General features: G+C 45.7%; 1 protein-coding gene across 1 annotated transcript in view; it reads right to left on the bottom strand.

Annotated features, from left to right (window-relative positions):
- Sh3rf3 (SH3 domain containing ring finger 3) overlaps positions 1-17,754 on the bottom strand; it is a 310,035-nt gene that overhangs the window by 121,247 nt on the left and 171,034 nt on the right. The window lies entirely within an intron of this gene.

The raw sequence follows: 17,754 nt of genomic DNA, 5'->3' as shown, positions 1-17,754 counted from the left end.
CTGTTCTAACCTTCAGTTTTCTGACAAGAAGCAAGGAAACAAACAGGGCTGGAAACCGGGCAATATACACGCATAGGAGTGAAATCGGACCTACTCACCCTGAGTAAAAATCCATTCAAAGTGGATCAAGGATTTCAATGTACTAGCTAGTCTTTGAAACTGCTGGAGGAAAACGTACAAAAAACACTTCAGGAAATAGGCATAAGGCAGGACTTCCTGAAAAGACTCAAGTAACAAAACAACCATGAGAACTGTAAAGGGGATTATACAAAATATAAATTCTACCCAATGGGAAAATCTTGGCCAACTATACATCCAACAGGGAGTTAGTATCCAGAGTCTATAAGAATCCAGAACATTAAATCCCAAAACATCAAATCATATGATCAACTAAGTATGTTTATGAATGGAACAGAAGGATCTCAAAGGAAAAGAAATACAAATGGCCAATTGTGGGAACAGGGAACAGGAAGTTGGTGGGGAAAGTGGAGATGGAGCCTACCCACAATGCCTGAGGATTCAGACTGCAGAGACAAGCAGTAGAGTGCAGATCTAAATTTATTGTTCATTGCATAGGCTTATCTATAGCTTTTTAGCCAATTATATGTTTATGTATTTAAGGGGAAATCCTGGTACAACAGGTGTTGTTTAGCAGAATCTGACTGGACTGTCCAGGAGCCTGTCCATGCCTGTAGGGGAAGGTCTAATCCCCTGTGGAGATTTCTGTGAAGATGGGAAACAGCCAGAACCCTGGCCTTGGGTCCTTTGTGTTGTCTCAGTGGCATGTGGGAAGCCATGTCAGATCAGACACCATGTACAGTGGATCAGGACTCTTCAAGAAGTCACAGGGGCTTGTGGTGTCTTGCTCTCTGTCTCACTTCTTCCTCTGCCAGATTCATTTCCACAACCACCCCCCCCCCAGCCCATAAATAGTTAAAGAAAAACAAGAATGTTATCCTTAGCCATCACGGAGGCAATAACTCAAACTGCCTTCAGAGTCACCAACACCCCCCCCCGCCCCGCCTCAGTTGTCCCAGTCAGGTGGATGTTATCAAGAAGTAAGACAGTAACAACTGCTGGGTGGGAGGTGGGGAAGAAGTCATTGGTCGTGGCCGATCGGATATAAACCTTATTATAGCCACTATGAAAATTAATGTGAAGGTTCCTCCAATAGAAGCACCACACAAGCCAGGCACACTACCCTGGGCACGTGCCCAAAGGATTCTAAGTCAACACAACGTTGAGATACTTGCAGACCCACACTGACTGCCTGCTGCATGCTCATAAGAACCCAGATACCCACCAGCGGATGAATGGATGAAGAAACAGACATGCTTCCTATGTGCAGAATCCAGATGTAACACACGGCAGGCAGTGTGAGGAGAGAAATGTAAGAGAAGAGAATGATGTTTGAGGGAAGGAAGGGAGGGAGGGAGGGAGGGAGGGAGGGAGGGAGGGAGGGAGGGACAAGTGGTGAAATACACATGTGGTGGAGACAGAAGGGAAGACTGTCTGAGGGAGGACTAGGACAAGGGAGGAGAGGCGGAAGGCAAACAGGCAAAGATGCACTGAGGAACAGCAAAGAACACTGACACACGCATGAGGCTGCCTCAGTGAAACCTATTTATCTGTATCCCGGTGTTCACTAAGGCCAAAAGAGGGCAATGGGTCCCCTGGAATTGTGGTGATAGGAGGCTATGAGCTCCCGTGTGGGAACTGGGAATTAAACCTGGGTCCTAGTGTACTTAACCATTAAGCTATCTCTCCAGAAATATAATTTTACTTTTTTCTTCTTTGCTATCTGTCTATATGTCTATCTGTCTGTCTATCCATCTATGCATCTACCTACCTATTTGTTGTTGTTGTTGGTGGTGTGTGTGTGTGTGCATATACATGTACATGTAGAACTCAGAAGACAACTTGCTTGAGTTGGCTCTCTCTTTCCACCATGTGTGTTTTAGGGACTAAATTCAGGTTCTCAGGCTCATGGGTGGTCACCTCACTCTCCTAGCCATGTGCCCAGCATCTTCCAGGAACTTTCAGTTCTGGAAGTTTCTAGAAGAGTAACAGCCTGATTTCTCCATGACCTATGATCTTATCAACAGAGTCTTACTGTCAAATTCTGGGGGTAACCAAGAGCATGAGCAGTAGCCTGAAATATCTGGGGACTCTATGGGACCTCAGGAGCCAGAACCTCCTGAAGAGGTGACCGATTTATAGCACGATATTTTTGTTAGCCTGTGTGATATGTGCATTGCTGCCCCCTATAGGACAACTCTTATTTTGTTCTTTTATTAGATATTTTTAAAATTTACATTTCAAATATTATCCCCTTTCCAGGTCTCCCCTCCGGAGGAAGACCCCTATCCCATTCCTCCCTCCCCCACTTCTATGAAGGTGCTTCCCCACTCCTCCACCCACTCTTGCCTTCCTGTCTGGCATTCCTCTACACTGGGGCATCGAACCTCCACAGGCCCGAGGACTGCTCCTCCCACTGATGTCCAACAAGGCCACCCACTGCCACATACACGGCCAGAGCCATGGGTCCCTCCGTGTGTATTCTTTGGTTGGTGGTCCAGTCCCTGGGTGCTCCAAGGGGTCTGGCTGGTTGACACTGTTGCTTCCCCCATTGGGTTGCAAACCCCCTCAGCTCCTTCAGTCCTTTCTCCTCCATTGGGGACCCCACGCTCAGTCCAATGGTTGGCTTCGAGCATCGGCCTTTGTATTTGTCAGGCTCTGGCAGAGCCTCTCGGGAACATGTGTGCTTGTGTACACACTGTTGGGAGCTTCTTCAGTAGAAGGTTTCCATATAATGCTTTTGAAGGTCTTTGATGTTAGTCACCCCCTCTTACTCTCTCCTTCACCGTGCCCTCCCCTTACCACCCCATTTAACCCTCCGTGTTCTGTTTGCCCCCTTTACCCTGATACGATTATATTTATCTCCTTTGAAAGCCCCTTCCATGGCCCCTTATTCATTTTCTAAACTCAACAGGCGTTCCAAAGGAAACACACATATAGGAAGATTCAAAGCTGACGTCCACAAATGAGCGAAAGCCACAGGACATTTGTCTTACTGGGTCTAGGTTGCCTCCCTCATAACGGTTTCAGCTCCATCCATTTATCTATGAATTTCATAATTTCGTTTTTCTTAACAGATGAGTAATTTCATTATCCATTCACTAGTTGATGGACATCTAGGCTGTTTCTACTGCCTGGTTACTGTGAATACAGCAACAACAAACACAGATGAGCAGGTCTCTCTGTAGTTTGACAGGAAGTCTTGTAGGCATATGCTCAAGAATGGTATTGCTAGATTATACAATAGACCTATTGCTAGCCTTTTCTACCTCCCTCTTGACCTTTTGGCCTAACTACCAGGAAGGAAGAGCGGATAACTGCACAAGCATCACAGCCAGAATTTCTATCTCATGAAGACTCCGTCCCAGTCCCAGCCTGCATCTTCTCTTCCTCTTCCCCGCCACATCACTAGGGATACTTATGGTCATTCTTTTTCTGGAGCCCGATATGTCTATCTATTGTGAGAAAATGTCAAGGCACATAAAAAGACAATGAAAATCAAAACAGAAATCAAACGCTGCTTGAAAACTAAGCACCAGACCAAGCTTCAGAGACGGCAGCTGATGGGAGTCCGCAGACTGGGGGTTACAACAAGCCTTAGGAAGCTGCTAAGTCGCACAGGTAACGCAAACAGCATGCAAGAACAGATGGGCAGTGTAAACACAGTAAGAGCCATAAAAGGAAGAACCAGAATAGAAATGGCGGCAGCTCTCAAAACCAAAGTGACAGCAGTGAACACCGCCTCGGAGAGGCACATGAAGGGGCGTGGGTAAGAACTGCTGAGCTCCAGGAGTCTGTCCATAAAAACCTCCAGAACTCGAAAACCGGAACCAAACCGAAGACAAGGAAAACTAGCATGCCCAAGAACTTTGGACCGACTAATATACCAACAACGAGACCAGCAGACAGAAATACTAATCAGTGAGAGCGTCTCAACTTAAATGTCAGATACGAAACCAAGTCAGATGCGTTCCATAAAGCTGTACATCAGCATACAATGTCAAACTATTGAAAGTAAAAGATAAAGAAAGAATCCAAAAAGCTTGGGGTATTTGTAAAACAAAATAATGTAAAAGTATAACACTGGATTTTTTCAAAACATGCAAGAAGTAAGAGAATGAGAGAGCAAGAGACACACAGAGGTGTGCATGCGCACTCATACACACACACACACACACACACACACACACAGACAGAGAGAAGAGGAAGAAGAAGAAGAAGAAGAAGAAGAAGAAGAAGAAGAAGAAGAAGAAATTCTATAGAATTTGAAATTATCTTTTAAAATAAAAGATAAAAATTACTTAGACAACAAAGCCTGCAGGAATTAGTATTCTGTAGATTTTTCTGAGAAGAGATTATTTAACCAAGGCCTGACACAACTCTGGATAAAGGCAGAGAGTCAGAAAGAACAGTGACATAAAGACTCCATGTTCCTTGTTCTTAATTAATCTGACCAATTAGTTTGTTCAAAATAAGATGTGGTCTGAACGCCAATGCCTCCCACATTGTGTGTCTGTGTACTTGGTCCAGGGCCAGTGACACTGTTTTGGAGGCTGTGACAGAGTTTCTGGAAGAAGTAGATCCCTTGTGTCTTCCCTCTGCTTCCTGAGGTGAGATGTGACCAGCCACCTTGTGTTCGACTGCTTTCTCTGCTACAATGGACTCTATTCCTTTGAGCTCTGAGCCAAGATGAATCCTTCCTCCTTCAAGGTGCTTCTTGTCAGATGTTTGGTTACAGTAACAAGAAGGTTAGCTGATGTGCAATAAAAATAATGTATTTAATTATTCCTGCTTGCATGTGTGTTTCCGCAGGTATGCACGCCTATGTGGAAAGAGCGCATGTCATCAAGGATATGGGGATAAAAAGGATAAAGTTTTTATTATTATAATGCCCTGCGCACTACCCACAAAGCAGTGTATCACTATTTAAAAGTGGATTTAGATTAGTTGTACATATACAGTGCAATCTCTAAGGCAGCCACTGAAAACAATAACCAAAAAAATAGACTTGGTCAGGTATAAAAGGAGGAAAATGGCCTCTTAAGCTCATTCCTATAAGCTTCACCAAAAGAAAAAGATAGCGGAAGCGGGCAGAGGAGTCATCTGGGAAGGCGGAGGTGAGTTGGTACTGACCTAGTAAGTAGCTCCACCTCTACTGCCAGCTTTCACAGGGCTGGAGACTGCAATGCGTGCTACAAGGGGGAAAAGTGATCAGTGATCTTACAAGTGTTAACGCCTGCAAGGTACACTGGCATGCGAGTGTCACAATTATCTTGGAAGCAACCTACTCCTCTCTGGTGACTTTGAGGCTACTCCCTATGATGAAACTCATGCTGGCCAAGATCCTGCGCTTTGGTAGGTCACAGGTCCTAGAGGAGAGCCTCAGACGATTATTCTGTTAAAATGACTCAGCAGTGCCTTCCTTAATATAGAGACCCAAACTGGTCAATATGGAGAGAATGCGATGGATTCAGCACAGAGAACTGAATGGAACATCTATAACACACTGTCTCCCTGCAAAGTTCAGGGATCCTTCACAGAAAATCGGGGAGAAAGATTTAAGAGATACAGACAGTGAAAACTTGCCGTGAAAACGGTGTTTTCTGGATGTGACAGGGGACCCATGTGATTATATGCAAAAGACTTGCACAGGATCAAAATTCCAGCGTGGATGGGAGTGGGGCTCACAAACACCGGGCTCTACCTGAGCAGCTATTGATAACTGATGACTGCCTGGAGGAGACAGAGCATCAGGGATGCTTCAGTTGATAGTGCTATACCATGCATATGCTGGACATGCCAAATGAAGTCAGTGGCTTTAGAACAAAGGAACGCATTGAGTTGGGAGGGAGGGTGGTAATGAGGGTATGAGAGGAACGGGAGAGGGTGGACAGAGGCAATCAAAATGCATGTTTTCAATAGCTTTAAAGTGCATAAAGGAAAACTGATAAATAGCAAAGTTCAACAAACACAGTAGAATTTTATCCAACCCTATCGCTAAGCACTCTGAACGTCAATAACACTAGTATACAAAGGAATAGAGGTAGCCAGAATGGGTCAAAAGTAAGACTCAACCAAGTGCTACCTACAGGAAACATTTTGATTATAAACATACAAATAGGTCAAAATAACTGAAAAATAAAAACAAGAAAAAAGAAAAATAAAACAAGCTAACATTCATTTCAAAGCTACTTTAGAGAACAGAGTCTTCAGGTGTTAAGAAGGGAATTTTTTTGTGTGTGATACTACACTGGAGAGACATGAACAAATTGTTGGTCTTAATTCCTGGGCAAATAGAGTCCTATTTAAAAAGTGCATCATACCCTGGATCTTGTAGGGTACTGCCCATGTTTTCTTCCATCAGTTTTATCTTTCAGGTTTCATTCACATTTAGGTCTTTGATCCACGTGGAGTTAATTTTTCTGCAGGGCACTAGCTCTGCGTCTAATTTCATTTCCTGCATGTGGACATCAAAGTAAGCAGATGTAACTGGAAAATCTTATAATGTGAGGTCAACAAGACCAAGAGAGACAAACATTGCATATTCTCTCTCATTTGAGGATCCTTGCTCCAAATCTTGAGTTGTGAGTATATAACCAGTAGTAACCATAGAAACCAGGAGGGACCATGGAGGAGACCAAAGAGGGAAATAGCGAGATACAGACGATACAAAGGAAAAAGTGGGTAGGGATTTCTAGCCAGGCAGGTGGGAGGGAAGTCAAGACAGAAGGAGAGAGAATCATATCTTTTTATATTTACCTAAAATTATGCGCAACACACAGCAGTATATGTGCATGCATATGGATATACATACAGTGCTCGCCACATAAACAAAACCCCAGTACCGAGCATGAGAACCCTCCATTCGAGTTATTGGTCAGGGTAGTGTAAATGACTCCCACCACAGCATTACAGGCTCTTGCCCTTGGCTGCCGCTCAGAGGCTGAAGGTGAATCCCTATTGCTGAAGACACCCTGTACTTGAGAACCAGGACGCAGAAGATTTGAGCTGAATCTAACCTGTGGTTTAGCTCCCATACCACAAAGTCCCACGGAAGCAGCTAAGAGAGGAAAGCGATCGATAGTCCAACTATACCTGCAGGACTCGTATGAGCTGTAACACTTGCTGGCATGGTAAGTTGTACCTAAAGACTCAGTCATGCCGCCCATATCTTGAACGTAGCCAACAGTTCTCTAACTGGCTCTAAGGTCCATTCAGCAAGGCCATTATGTCTGGTACTAGACTTCTAGATTCATCCTCACATCTAGTGAGCTCGTGGATCTTAGGAGAGAACCCACTACTGTCAACATTAAGTCACATAACTTCTTACAGCATTCTAAAACTTTTCTTTTTTGTTTGTTCAGTATTTATAAATTTATTTTTTTAATTTTGCATTCCAAGTGCAATTTCTCCTCCCTCCTCTCCTCCCAGTCCCTCCCCTGTACCTCCCTTTCTCTCCCCACCCCATCCACACTACCCCCATTTCTCTTTAGAAAAGTGAAGGCCTCCAGTGGATATCAACTTGACTCTAACTAGAGTTATCTGAAAAGAGAACCTCAACTGAGAAAAATGACTCAATAAGACCTAGCTGTAAGGTATTTTCTCATTTAGTGATCAGTGTGGGAAGACCCAGCCCATTGTGGGTGGCACCATCCTTGGGCTGGTGGTCCTGGATTCTATAATAAATCAGACTGAGCAGCCCATGGGAAGCAAGTCAGTAAGCAACACCCCTCCGTGGGCTCTGCATCACTTCCTGCCTCCAGGTTCCTGCCCTGCTTGAGTTCCTGTCCTGACTTCCGTTGGTAGTGAACAGCAATATGGAAGTATAAGCCAAGTAAACCCTTTCCTCCCCAGCTTGCCTTTGGTCATGATGTTTCATCACAGGGAATAAAAGCCTAACTGACACACGGTCCCATGTGGAACATCTATGTGAACTTTCAACACTCCCTACCACCACCTCCAAAGCTCAGGGAACTTGGCAGAAGACAACACAGAAAGAAGCTGGAGGATGTCAAGGAAAGCAGTAGAATGCTGCCTCTGGGTCATGGTAGGGCTACTGCATGCCTCAGCTCCTGACAGCTGTGGCTGTCTGCACAACATTCGGCCAGCCAAATTCCCACATGGGTAGGGAGTAACCAGAGAGGCCACGACCCTAATTGGATAGCGATTGACAGCTCCTGGCAGAGGGAATATTCTTCTTCTTTGGGGTGTAGCCACTGGTCTGTTGCTCTCACCCCAATGGATGGCCTCACATCTTTGTACCGTGGGCAGCATGAATCGGCTTCAGTGGATCATAAAACAGAAATGAGAAGATGTGAAGTTTGGGGGGATTCAGGAGGAGAAACAGGAGTGGCTATGATTATATTTCACCAGATACAAATGCGAAATTCTCCACGAATGCGTTTTAATTTAAAAACAGTGGAGCTACCAAGCCATGGAAAGACAAACACACATTTCTAAGTGAAAGAAGCCATAGGAAAGGGAAGCAGGTTGTGGTGTTAGAACCACACCAGAAATCAGAGGATAGCCACGAAGATGAGAAAAGTTCCGTGGCTGCAAAGAAGGGGAGGGATTTTTTTTTAAAAAGCGGGGCACACAGATTTTAAGACAGTAAAAACATGATGAGTCATAGTGTACATGTGTTACATTTGCCCGACAAAAAGACTAAATTCCTATAGAAACAGTGGTGACCAGCTGAAACTGTCAAGACAGGCTCAGGGGTGGTAAAAATGTACCACACCCCAGGGCTTTACTGATAATAGAGGAGGTAGCAGGGGAGGGATGTGATATGCAGGAAATCTTTGTGTTTGCTCCCTTTTCTTACGAACCTAAAACTGCCCTAAACTCAAGTCTACCTTTGAAAGAATAACTCACAGACCCACTAAACAATGAAAATCAACAAACCCTATTTAAAAAAAAACCTGATGTGTATTTCATAAATATGACACTGAGAACAGATTGAACAAAAAGATTAAACTCTGCTCGATTCTATTTATCTTAAGTTCAAGAGTAAACACCTTTCACCCATCCTTAGCAGGTGTGAGGAGGAAGGTGACGGTGAGTGGAGGTACCCAGCTTTGGTATCGTGCCATTTCCTGGCTAGGCGATGATCAGGAAGACATCATTAGGCTGCACAATTCTTATTAGTGGGCGTTTTGGGTATGTTAGTACATGAAATAGAAGAAATGGTCTTTGTGTTCTCCCCTGAAAAGGAGACAGTCCATCCATATTGGACAAATCACACAGCACCTTTGAGAATGGCATGTAATCTGAATATTTTCTCAGAGGGACAGACGTGCCACATGGAATAAGCCAACAATCACATCAACAGTTTGGAACTAAGTCAACTGTGAGCCCTGAGTCTGACAAAGGAATGCATCATGGAGCTGTGGTCCTGCCTTGGATATCACTATGGACTGAGGATCCAGGCGTATCCTGGGTCACTCGGGGGAGCAGGGTAGCAAGAAGGGGTAAAATCTATTGAGAGGCAAACTCAGTTTCAAAGAGTGGCACTGCCTCTTAGACCAGGGAATTTGCCACCATTCCTAGTGTTGCTGTTTCCTTTTTCTGTGGCCAACACACATAAGCATCTCTCTTTTAAGTGGAGCTGAGGAGAGAAACCTCAGGCTGTGTAGAAAACGACCCCTTCCCAAGAGGATAGGACAGAAGGCTTGCTTACAGAGAGATGATTACTATGCGACATGAGGTACAGACAGCAAAGTCACTACTACTACAACAAGCATGGCCCAAATGCACTCATGCCAAGATGTCGGCTAAGGAGCAAGCTGAGGTCTGCCACAGCCGAATGACACTCTGGCAGCACCTTGCGGCAGCTGTCTGTTCCGGCTCAGGTGGCATTTGGAATCTTTTGCCTGTCTGGAAGCCCAGGAAGAGTGACAGAATACAGAAGACATGTGTTCATCTGCTACCTGTTTTCTTTATAGGACCAAGCTGAGAGGACACATGGAGTCAATCATCTCTGCACATGAAAGAAGTAACTCACTTGGCCTGTAGATGTTGTCAAAGGTTTTCTTTTAGAGTTGCCCCTATCCAAACACACAGTGGGGACACTCTGCTGTTTCAGTGCTGGCAATGGGGACACTCACTCTACTGTGTCAGAGCTACTGACAGAAAGTTGACGTGCTCTAGACTTGGACCCTTTCATCACTCCATGTAAGACCAAAATCACTGCCTACATTTTTTATGGTTAGAGTGTATGAAGTCTCAGACTTGTTGCCATATTTCAGAAAACCTCAAGTCGAGGCATTTAGAAGGACAAAGAAAGAGGAAACATCGTGTTGAAGGCGCCCTAGTTCATAGAGAAACAGCCCTTCTTAAAACACTAAGGCTTCATGGTGAGCACGGCAAGGGTTGGCTGTTGGGTTTCCAAGATAGCCCCTCATCATCTCCCCCTGGACACCCCCTGTGTTAGTTAGGGTATCCATTGCTGGGAAGAGACACCATGATCAAAGCAACTCTTATAAAGGAAAACATTTAATTTGAGCTGGCTTACAGGTTTAGAGGTTCAGACTATTATCATCATGGTGGGCATCTAGGTAGGCACGGCACTAGAGGAGCTGAAAGTTCTATATCTTGTTCCTGAAGGTAACCAGGAGAAAACTGGCATCCTCAGGCAGCTAGGAGGAAGCTTGCTAAGCCCATTCCCACAATGACACACTTCCTCCAACAAGGCCACACCTACTCCAACAAGGCCACACCTCCCAATAGTGCCACTCCCTGGGCCAAGCATGTTCAAATCATCACATCCCCATTCAGGGAGGTTCTTGAGTGCTGTGTCAGGAGCATGTAGAAGAAACACAGTGTATTTGTCTTTTGGAGCTGTGCTGTTTACAGAGATCAGTCACCAGGTCTAGAAAGGACCAGATGGTAAGCCTCTGGGAGATTTGCAGGCCATTTACTCAGTTCTGTGGCAGAAGCACAAAGGCAGCTAATGCCCAGGTGAATGGACAGCTAAGTGCCAGTACAGCTTGATTTAACGTACCAAACGGCAGCAGGCCATATTGGTTAGTCATCCTAGTTTATCAGCCCCTGATACAGATGCACTAACTAAGCCACGCCAGATACCATAGACATCACTGATGGCTAGGTAAGGTAGACATGTTTCTGGGCTAACATGATAGCATTCGGTGGTTTTATGAATGAAAATGGTTTCTGTGACACCATTACGTATTCCAATGCAAAGCTCTATTTCATCTACAGGATTCACATCAGATACTCCTTATTTACCACAGCCCAGCTGATTTCATCCATATGCTGTTTCCCCTAGTCTCTGATATTTCTGAATTTGGAAAATCTACCAAATGCCTATTGGCATACAGCCCTGGCTCTTTTTGGAATTCAGATGGTCTCTGGTGGTCCTAAATAATTCTAAGTTGGCATTGTGACTATGAAGTGACTGTTTAAGGGCGTATAAGCCTTTCTTCCCAAGAATTAGGGATAATACATCCGTAAAGGGTTCAAGGGACATATCAGTGACACTTTCTATAAAGATCTTTAAATCAAACTTTTAAATAATTTATATTCATCCTCCAACATTTATGCATTCATTTGACTTTTTCTCCCTGGGGAAAAGGAACTTACAAGCCTCTGTCAAGAGCAGCAGCTTCAGGTGGCTATCTCTACCCCTTCCCAGACTGACAGAGCACACTGTCCTGGGACACTACAGGCACAGCTTGCTTGGCACAGAAGGGTCCCTTCAGCAATGCTGGAATGAGCAAAACACAAGCAGGGAACATTTTAGTCCCTTAAATGAATCACATGGGAATAGCATGTGTAGAGCCCTTAGGGGAAGCTTCTGAATGGTCACAAACCCCCAATGTCATCCCTACTATATTTAAGGGGCATCTGAAAAAGTGGTAGCAAACCAGAGCCCAGAAAACCAAGCACCTTCAGCTTTCTAAGATGACCACAACCCCAGCCTTAAATGCAGCCAGACTGAACCCTGTCCTGCCATGCCAACCAGCTGCACACCTTGCCCAAACCACTTTGTCAAGAAAGGGGGAAATTGCAAACACAGAAGACCAGAAGCTCCCCAACCTTTTGCTGTAGAAAGAACACATAGCCATTGCTGGTTTTGTGAAGAGGTTTTAATGGAGCCACTGGACATCACTGACCCCCACAGAGCAGACTGGCTCTGCAGTCTCCAGCTCTGATTGGATAAATATCTTAGATCACCTGCCCCCAACTCAGATGCTGCCAGTGGCCAGGACTGTTCAGAGAGAGGCAGGGACAGGCCTCTCACTGCCCTGGAACAGTGCTTCTCCAATACACCTCACAGCTGACACATCTGGAAAGTAGCTGAAAGGCTGAAGAGATGCCACGAGAAGAAATAAACACTATCAATAGCCAGACCTGCTCTCTCCAGCCTGCAGAGAACGTGGGTTTCAGTATCATATATGTGTCCACATCCCTCCTCTCTTTGTGCCCTTCACTGTTGCATGCTGAGAAAGGGAAGCACGCAGGCTTGGTCAAGCCTTGGGAGGAGACAGAACTATATTATAAGCATCTAAGTCTAAGGAGGAGAAAGGTAAAAGGTGGAGGCTCAACATGGGAGCACCCTTGTTGACATGGGAGCACCTTTGCAAGGAGCGAGGAAGCCCTTGAACAATAGCTAAAGAGGAAGGGGAGGTCTGGGTTGCAAATAGTTGAGGAAGGGCACAGAGCTAGGAGAATAGATAGACACACAGACCAGGGACCTGGAGGCCTGCTGGAGACAGAAACCGCTGGGTATAGGGCAAGGTAGGGCCAGGAGCAAAGCGCAGGCTGAGAAGGCACGGTGCTGCGTGAGATAGGACCTTGGAGACAGTTTTCTGATACTGACTACAGGAGAAATGAGAAGCCACCGGTGGGTTCTAAGCAGAGTGCTGGTAAGAGGGCTTTGAAAAGTCACGACATCCATCCATGGTAATGGTAATAGAGCACTTGCTGGAGTCATGCTGCATACAGGAACATCAGAGGGAAAAGGGCTCACGCTGTTCACTCACTCTATTTGTCAGTAGAACTTCAAGTGAGATTTTGCCAGAGTGCAAACCAGCCCCATCTCTTGCTTTTTATTATGCAGTTGTTGACACGTTCATGTCTTTAAACCTCACATCTTGATATCAAAAAAAAAAAAAAAAAAAAAAAAAAAAAAGTACTGGACAAGGCAAGAGCTGGCCAGAACTGAGGTCCTTTTCTGGAGCCCTTGTGTATTATTTAAAACCTTTCAAGGGTGGGGAGAGAAATCTAGAAGGAGGTCAGAAAGAGAGCTGAGCCCCTCTTTGAGTATTTCTGGTAGGTGAGCAGTGAGCTCAGTAGCGGGTGATTTAGGAGCCCGGTTCTCTTTGGACTCCTCCTGCTTTGGGTCATGGACACTGAGAGAGCATAAAGCCCAAGTGCCTGAGTCTTCCAAGCCCTGAAAGCATGTGCTCCCACCTCCGGAGGCAGCAGCAGTGAACAGGACAGCCCAAGAGACTGCACCTAAAGGCTGGTCCAGGTGGCTAGCTGGCCTGCAGACTTCCCAACAGGTTCCAGACACCCGGGGCAAAGCTCTCCACGTGGCTGTGGCACAGAAAGGCTGCTCCATTCTTGTAACTGTTCTTCCTACCCCAAGCCAGACACACCTTATGAGGGAATTGTGCCTTTCTCTGAACCAGAAGAAAGGGAAGGACAGACAGCAAACATGTGAATGTCTACTGTGAACTTGATTCATCACATGCTTTTGCTAATGTATGTTTGATATCAACTATATTTTATAGTTTTTTTTTTAAAGTCCCCCTCCCAAAATAGAGTCAATGTTCCAAAGTCACTACACGACAAGCAAATGAGGCTTGATTCTCTTGTGTGACTCCTGGGCCCAAACACTATGCAGTCGGTCCTTGGGTAGGAAGAACAGAGTCTGGGAATCACGCTGGATGGGTTCACAGAGGAAACAGTTCCTGGGCTTTTCAGAAATGATCATTTAAAAGACAGTACATGACATTAAACAGGTCAGATGGAAGAGTTTACAGAGATGCCAGTGGAACAAAAGTCTGAGTAAATGGTGCTGTTTTTGAAAAGGGCATTTTGCTAACTCAAAGCATCCCCTATCCCCGGAGTCCCTGGAGCATTGTGAGCAGGCAAAGGCTGGGGGTGTGAGTTACGGCTCTGAATGAGGCAGCACTTACATCCTCCACAGTGGTTCTCAACCTTCGTAATGCTGTGACCCTTTAATTCAGTTCCTCATGTCCCAGGGACCCCCAAGTTATTTTTGTGGCTACTTCATAACTGTAATTTTGCTACTGTTATGAGTCATAATGTAAATATCTGTATTTTTGATGGTGTTACTCCTGTGAAGGGGTCATTTGACCCCCAAAAGAGTTGCGACCCACATGCTAAGGATCGCTCTATAGAGAATGAGCAACTTCTGGGTGCGAGTCTCAAAGCACTGTGACACCCATCATATCTGTCACCACTTCACTCTTCCAGACAGCAGAGCTGTCCCGTTCTGTATGCTCCCTTCACCCTCTTCACACCCATGTCCCTGACAAGACTTAGTGCCTGACGCCTGACGCCTGACGCTGCACCGCGATACACAAGGCCATGTTGCCCCAGCCTCCTGCTACCTCACACCTCAGTTAACTTAATGGTACTTGTGTCTCAGTGTCTCTGACTCATGCTAGCTGGGTTATGCCCTGCTCATGCCATCACCATAGACCATAACGTCATCTAGACACGTTCCATTCTGGCATTTGCGAGGCCAGAGAGATCTACACAAACCAGGGGTAGCACTGACTTCCTGTATCAGTTACTTTCCTCATCTCTGTGACTAAATACTTAACAAGAAGCAACTTGAGGAGGATTTATTTTGGTCCACTGCTTGAAGCCACAGACACCATGGCAATGTGATGGTGGGGGGCTGGTAGTAGAGACAGAAGCAGAGAGAAACCAGTGCCTGGAATATAACTTCATATCAAAGGCCCTTCTCCCCAGAAACCCATTTCCTCCATCTGGGTCTCACCGCCCCAATGACTGACACTTCCCCAAGTCCTCCTGAGACCAAGGACTCAAGACTATGGAGGGCATTTTGTACTCAAACTATAACACCGCCTTTTAAAAGAAACCACTGTGGTGGCATTTAACAGTCAAAAAGCCATGAGATCAAAGCCTTGTTTTCAACTTGCAACATTAGCTTTTGAATAGGCAGTATCAGAAGAGCATTAGGCCATTCTAAAACCAGTCTGCTTTTTAACAGGAAAAGGTATGATTACCTTTTGTGATATGATGTTAGAAAGTGTATTTTATCACTTCCCAGTAGCTTCATCCCCAAAAGTCTGGTATGTGTAAATACAAAGACTAAAGCAAGAAAGACCGCGTGCCAAACCTGCCAATGGCAGCCCGGTGCTTCATGGGGTCCCTCTCCTGTGTCTCCCTAGTCCACAGAAAGGCTGAGCTTATAGAGAGGGACCATGTGCAGACAGGGACCTAACTGAATGCATGGCTTTGGTCTAACACTAACTGGCTGGTTGCCGGTTGTTCAGGGGTGATCGTTAGTCCTACTCCCAGTGGTTGTAGCTCAGTGGCACTCCAGACACTGTCCGAGTCCTGCCAGGAAACAAGGAACCAAGCAGAGAGCTCCAAGAAGATGCTCATGGCCTCTAGGACCCAGGTGTGGACAAGGTAAGAAGTGAGAGATGCTCACCAAATGGGCAACTGTGCTCCACTGAGGACAGGGTTGGAGCGTAGTGGCTAGTGGCAAGCTGACATGGATATGATGTCGCGTCACAGTTCTCTGGGAGTCAGACCCAGAGGCCTCCCATTCTCATAGCCCTCCAGGTCTCCTAGGGACCATCAAATACTAAATCCATATCAAGGACAAACCGAGGCCAACAGAACCATACATTCTAAACATACCAGCCACAGAACGAATCCAAGGCAAGGTGAACTCTACTTTGCCCCTGGAGGACTAATGTACAGTTTCTTTGGAGACACAGAATATTCAGTTCCATCAGTGACAACCCTGGAGTCTTCATGCCATGTCTCATCTTCCTCCTGGACAAGCTAACACAGTGCAGCTTCCCTTGAGGTGGTCTTCCCTTACACTAATTTCTCTAGACTTATTCTTCACCTGTCTCCCAAGTCCCACTTCCAGGAGGGCCAGGTCACTGTCCCTGAACACAGTATAGTGCCCAGTAGCCCAGAATATTTCATGTGGAACAAATAGACAAATATCCATCTGTCCTCTTGTCCAGGGGACTTTGGTCTTTACTGGCAGAGGCACCAAGAGCTGGGACCAAGAGAGCTAACAGCTGTTCGCAGTCTCTTTTCTTAACGAGGATATAAGGCTGTAAGTAGCTCTCAACCGGTGTGGGCCGCATTTCAGACATCCTACATGTCAGATATTTGCATTACTGTCCCTAACAGCAGCCAAATTACAGCTGTGAAGTAGCAGTGAAGTAATTGTATGCTAGGGGGTCACCTCAGCATGAGGAACTATATTCAAGAATCATAGCATTAGGAAGGTTGAGAACCACTGAATGGGGACCTAAGAAGGGTCAGAACAGAGTACACTCCAGCACAGGCTGGAGTATAGTCTCTCATGGAAGACTGTTACAAGGGTCAGAACAGAGTACACTCCAGCACAGGCTGGAGTATAGTCTCTCATGGAAGACTCTCCAATGCAGAGGAGCCTGCAAAGCACCCTGGGAAGATACCACAGACTTCAGACTGAGAGAAGGAAAAGGGAAGGAGACCAGCATGGGCTTCCCAAAGAGCTCAGTGAGTTGACAGTGGGACTCAGCATCTCAACGCCTTAATGAAAGGAAGAAAGAAAGGGCTGGTTCCCAGAACAGAGAAATAGATGATTCACCATCAGAGTGAACAATAGAATAAGACATAAACAGCAGTCTGCCACAAGAACACATTTACTCAAAAAAAAAAAAAAAATGTGTGCGAGGTACTCTTGAAGCTTGGGGAGCTTCAAGGCTCTATACTGGCAGGTGAGGGTGTGTATGTGTGTGTGTGAATGACAGTAATTCTCCAAGAATTGTTTCTTCAAGCCAAATACCGAGAATTCCAGTTCTGTTGTTTATAGCCATGGAAGGAGGGGCAGGAGAAGGAAAGGAAGGAGGAAGGAGGGGAGAGAGGGGGCCCCAGACTCTGCCTGTTTCTTCGGGAACCTCTTAATGCCAACAGCAAGTCCAAGTGCTGGTCTGATACAAGGCAGCAACGAATAACAACAGACTGTCCGGGAAGAGCACAAACTTGACTCTTCTATGTTTCACTGGCTCCACAGTAAATGCTGTTTGGTTAATTGCTGAGTCCTCAGGCTAGGCACTTTTAAAGATTCTCCATTGCCAGGCTGGAGAGATGGCTCAGTGTTTAACAGCATTAGATGCCCTTCCAGTGGACCTGGGTTCACCTCCCAGCACCTATAAGCCTGCTCACAACTATTTGTAATTCCAATTACATGGGATCCAACACCCTCTTCTGGCCTCTGTAGGCACCAGGCATGTACATGGTATACAGCCATACATGTAGATAATACACCCATACACATGTCATCATCATCATCTCCAGGACTGGTTGGTTCTGCTGTCGCTTTGGTTCCACTGTTGTCTTGCAGGAGAGATGTGATATTGGCTTTGAAGCCAGATCTGACAGGTCTGTGGGATGAGCCAAGGCTCTGTAGAGGTTCTA

This window comes from Arvicanthis niloticus, chromosome 20, assembly GCF_011762505.2.
Source record: "Arvicanthis niloticus isolate mArvNil1 chromosome 20, mArvNil1.pat.X, whole genome shotgun sequence".
Taxonomy (NCBI): domain Eukaryota; kingdom Metazoa; phylum Chordata; class Mammalia; order Rodentia; family Muridae; genus Arvicanthis; species Arvicanthis niloticus.
This window is presented reverse-complemented; position numbering and strand designations above follow the sequence as displayed.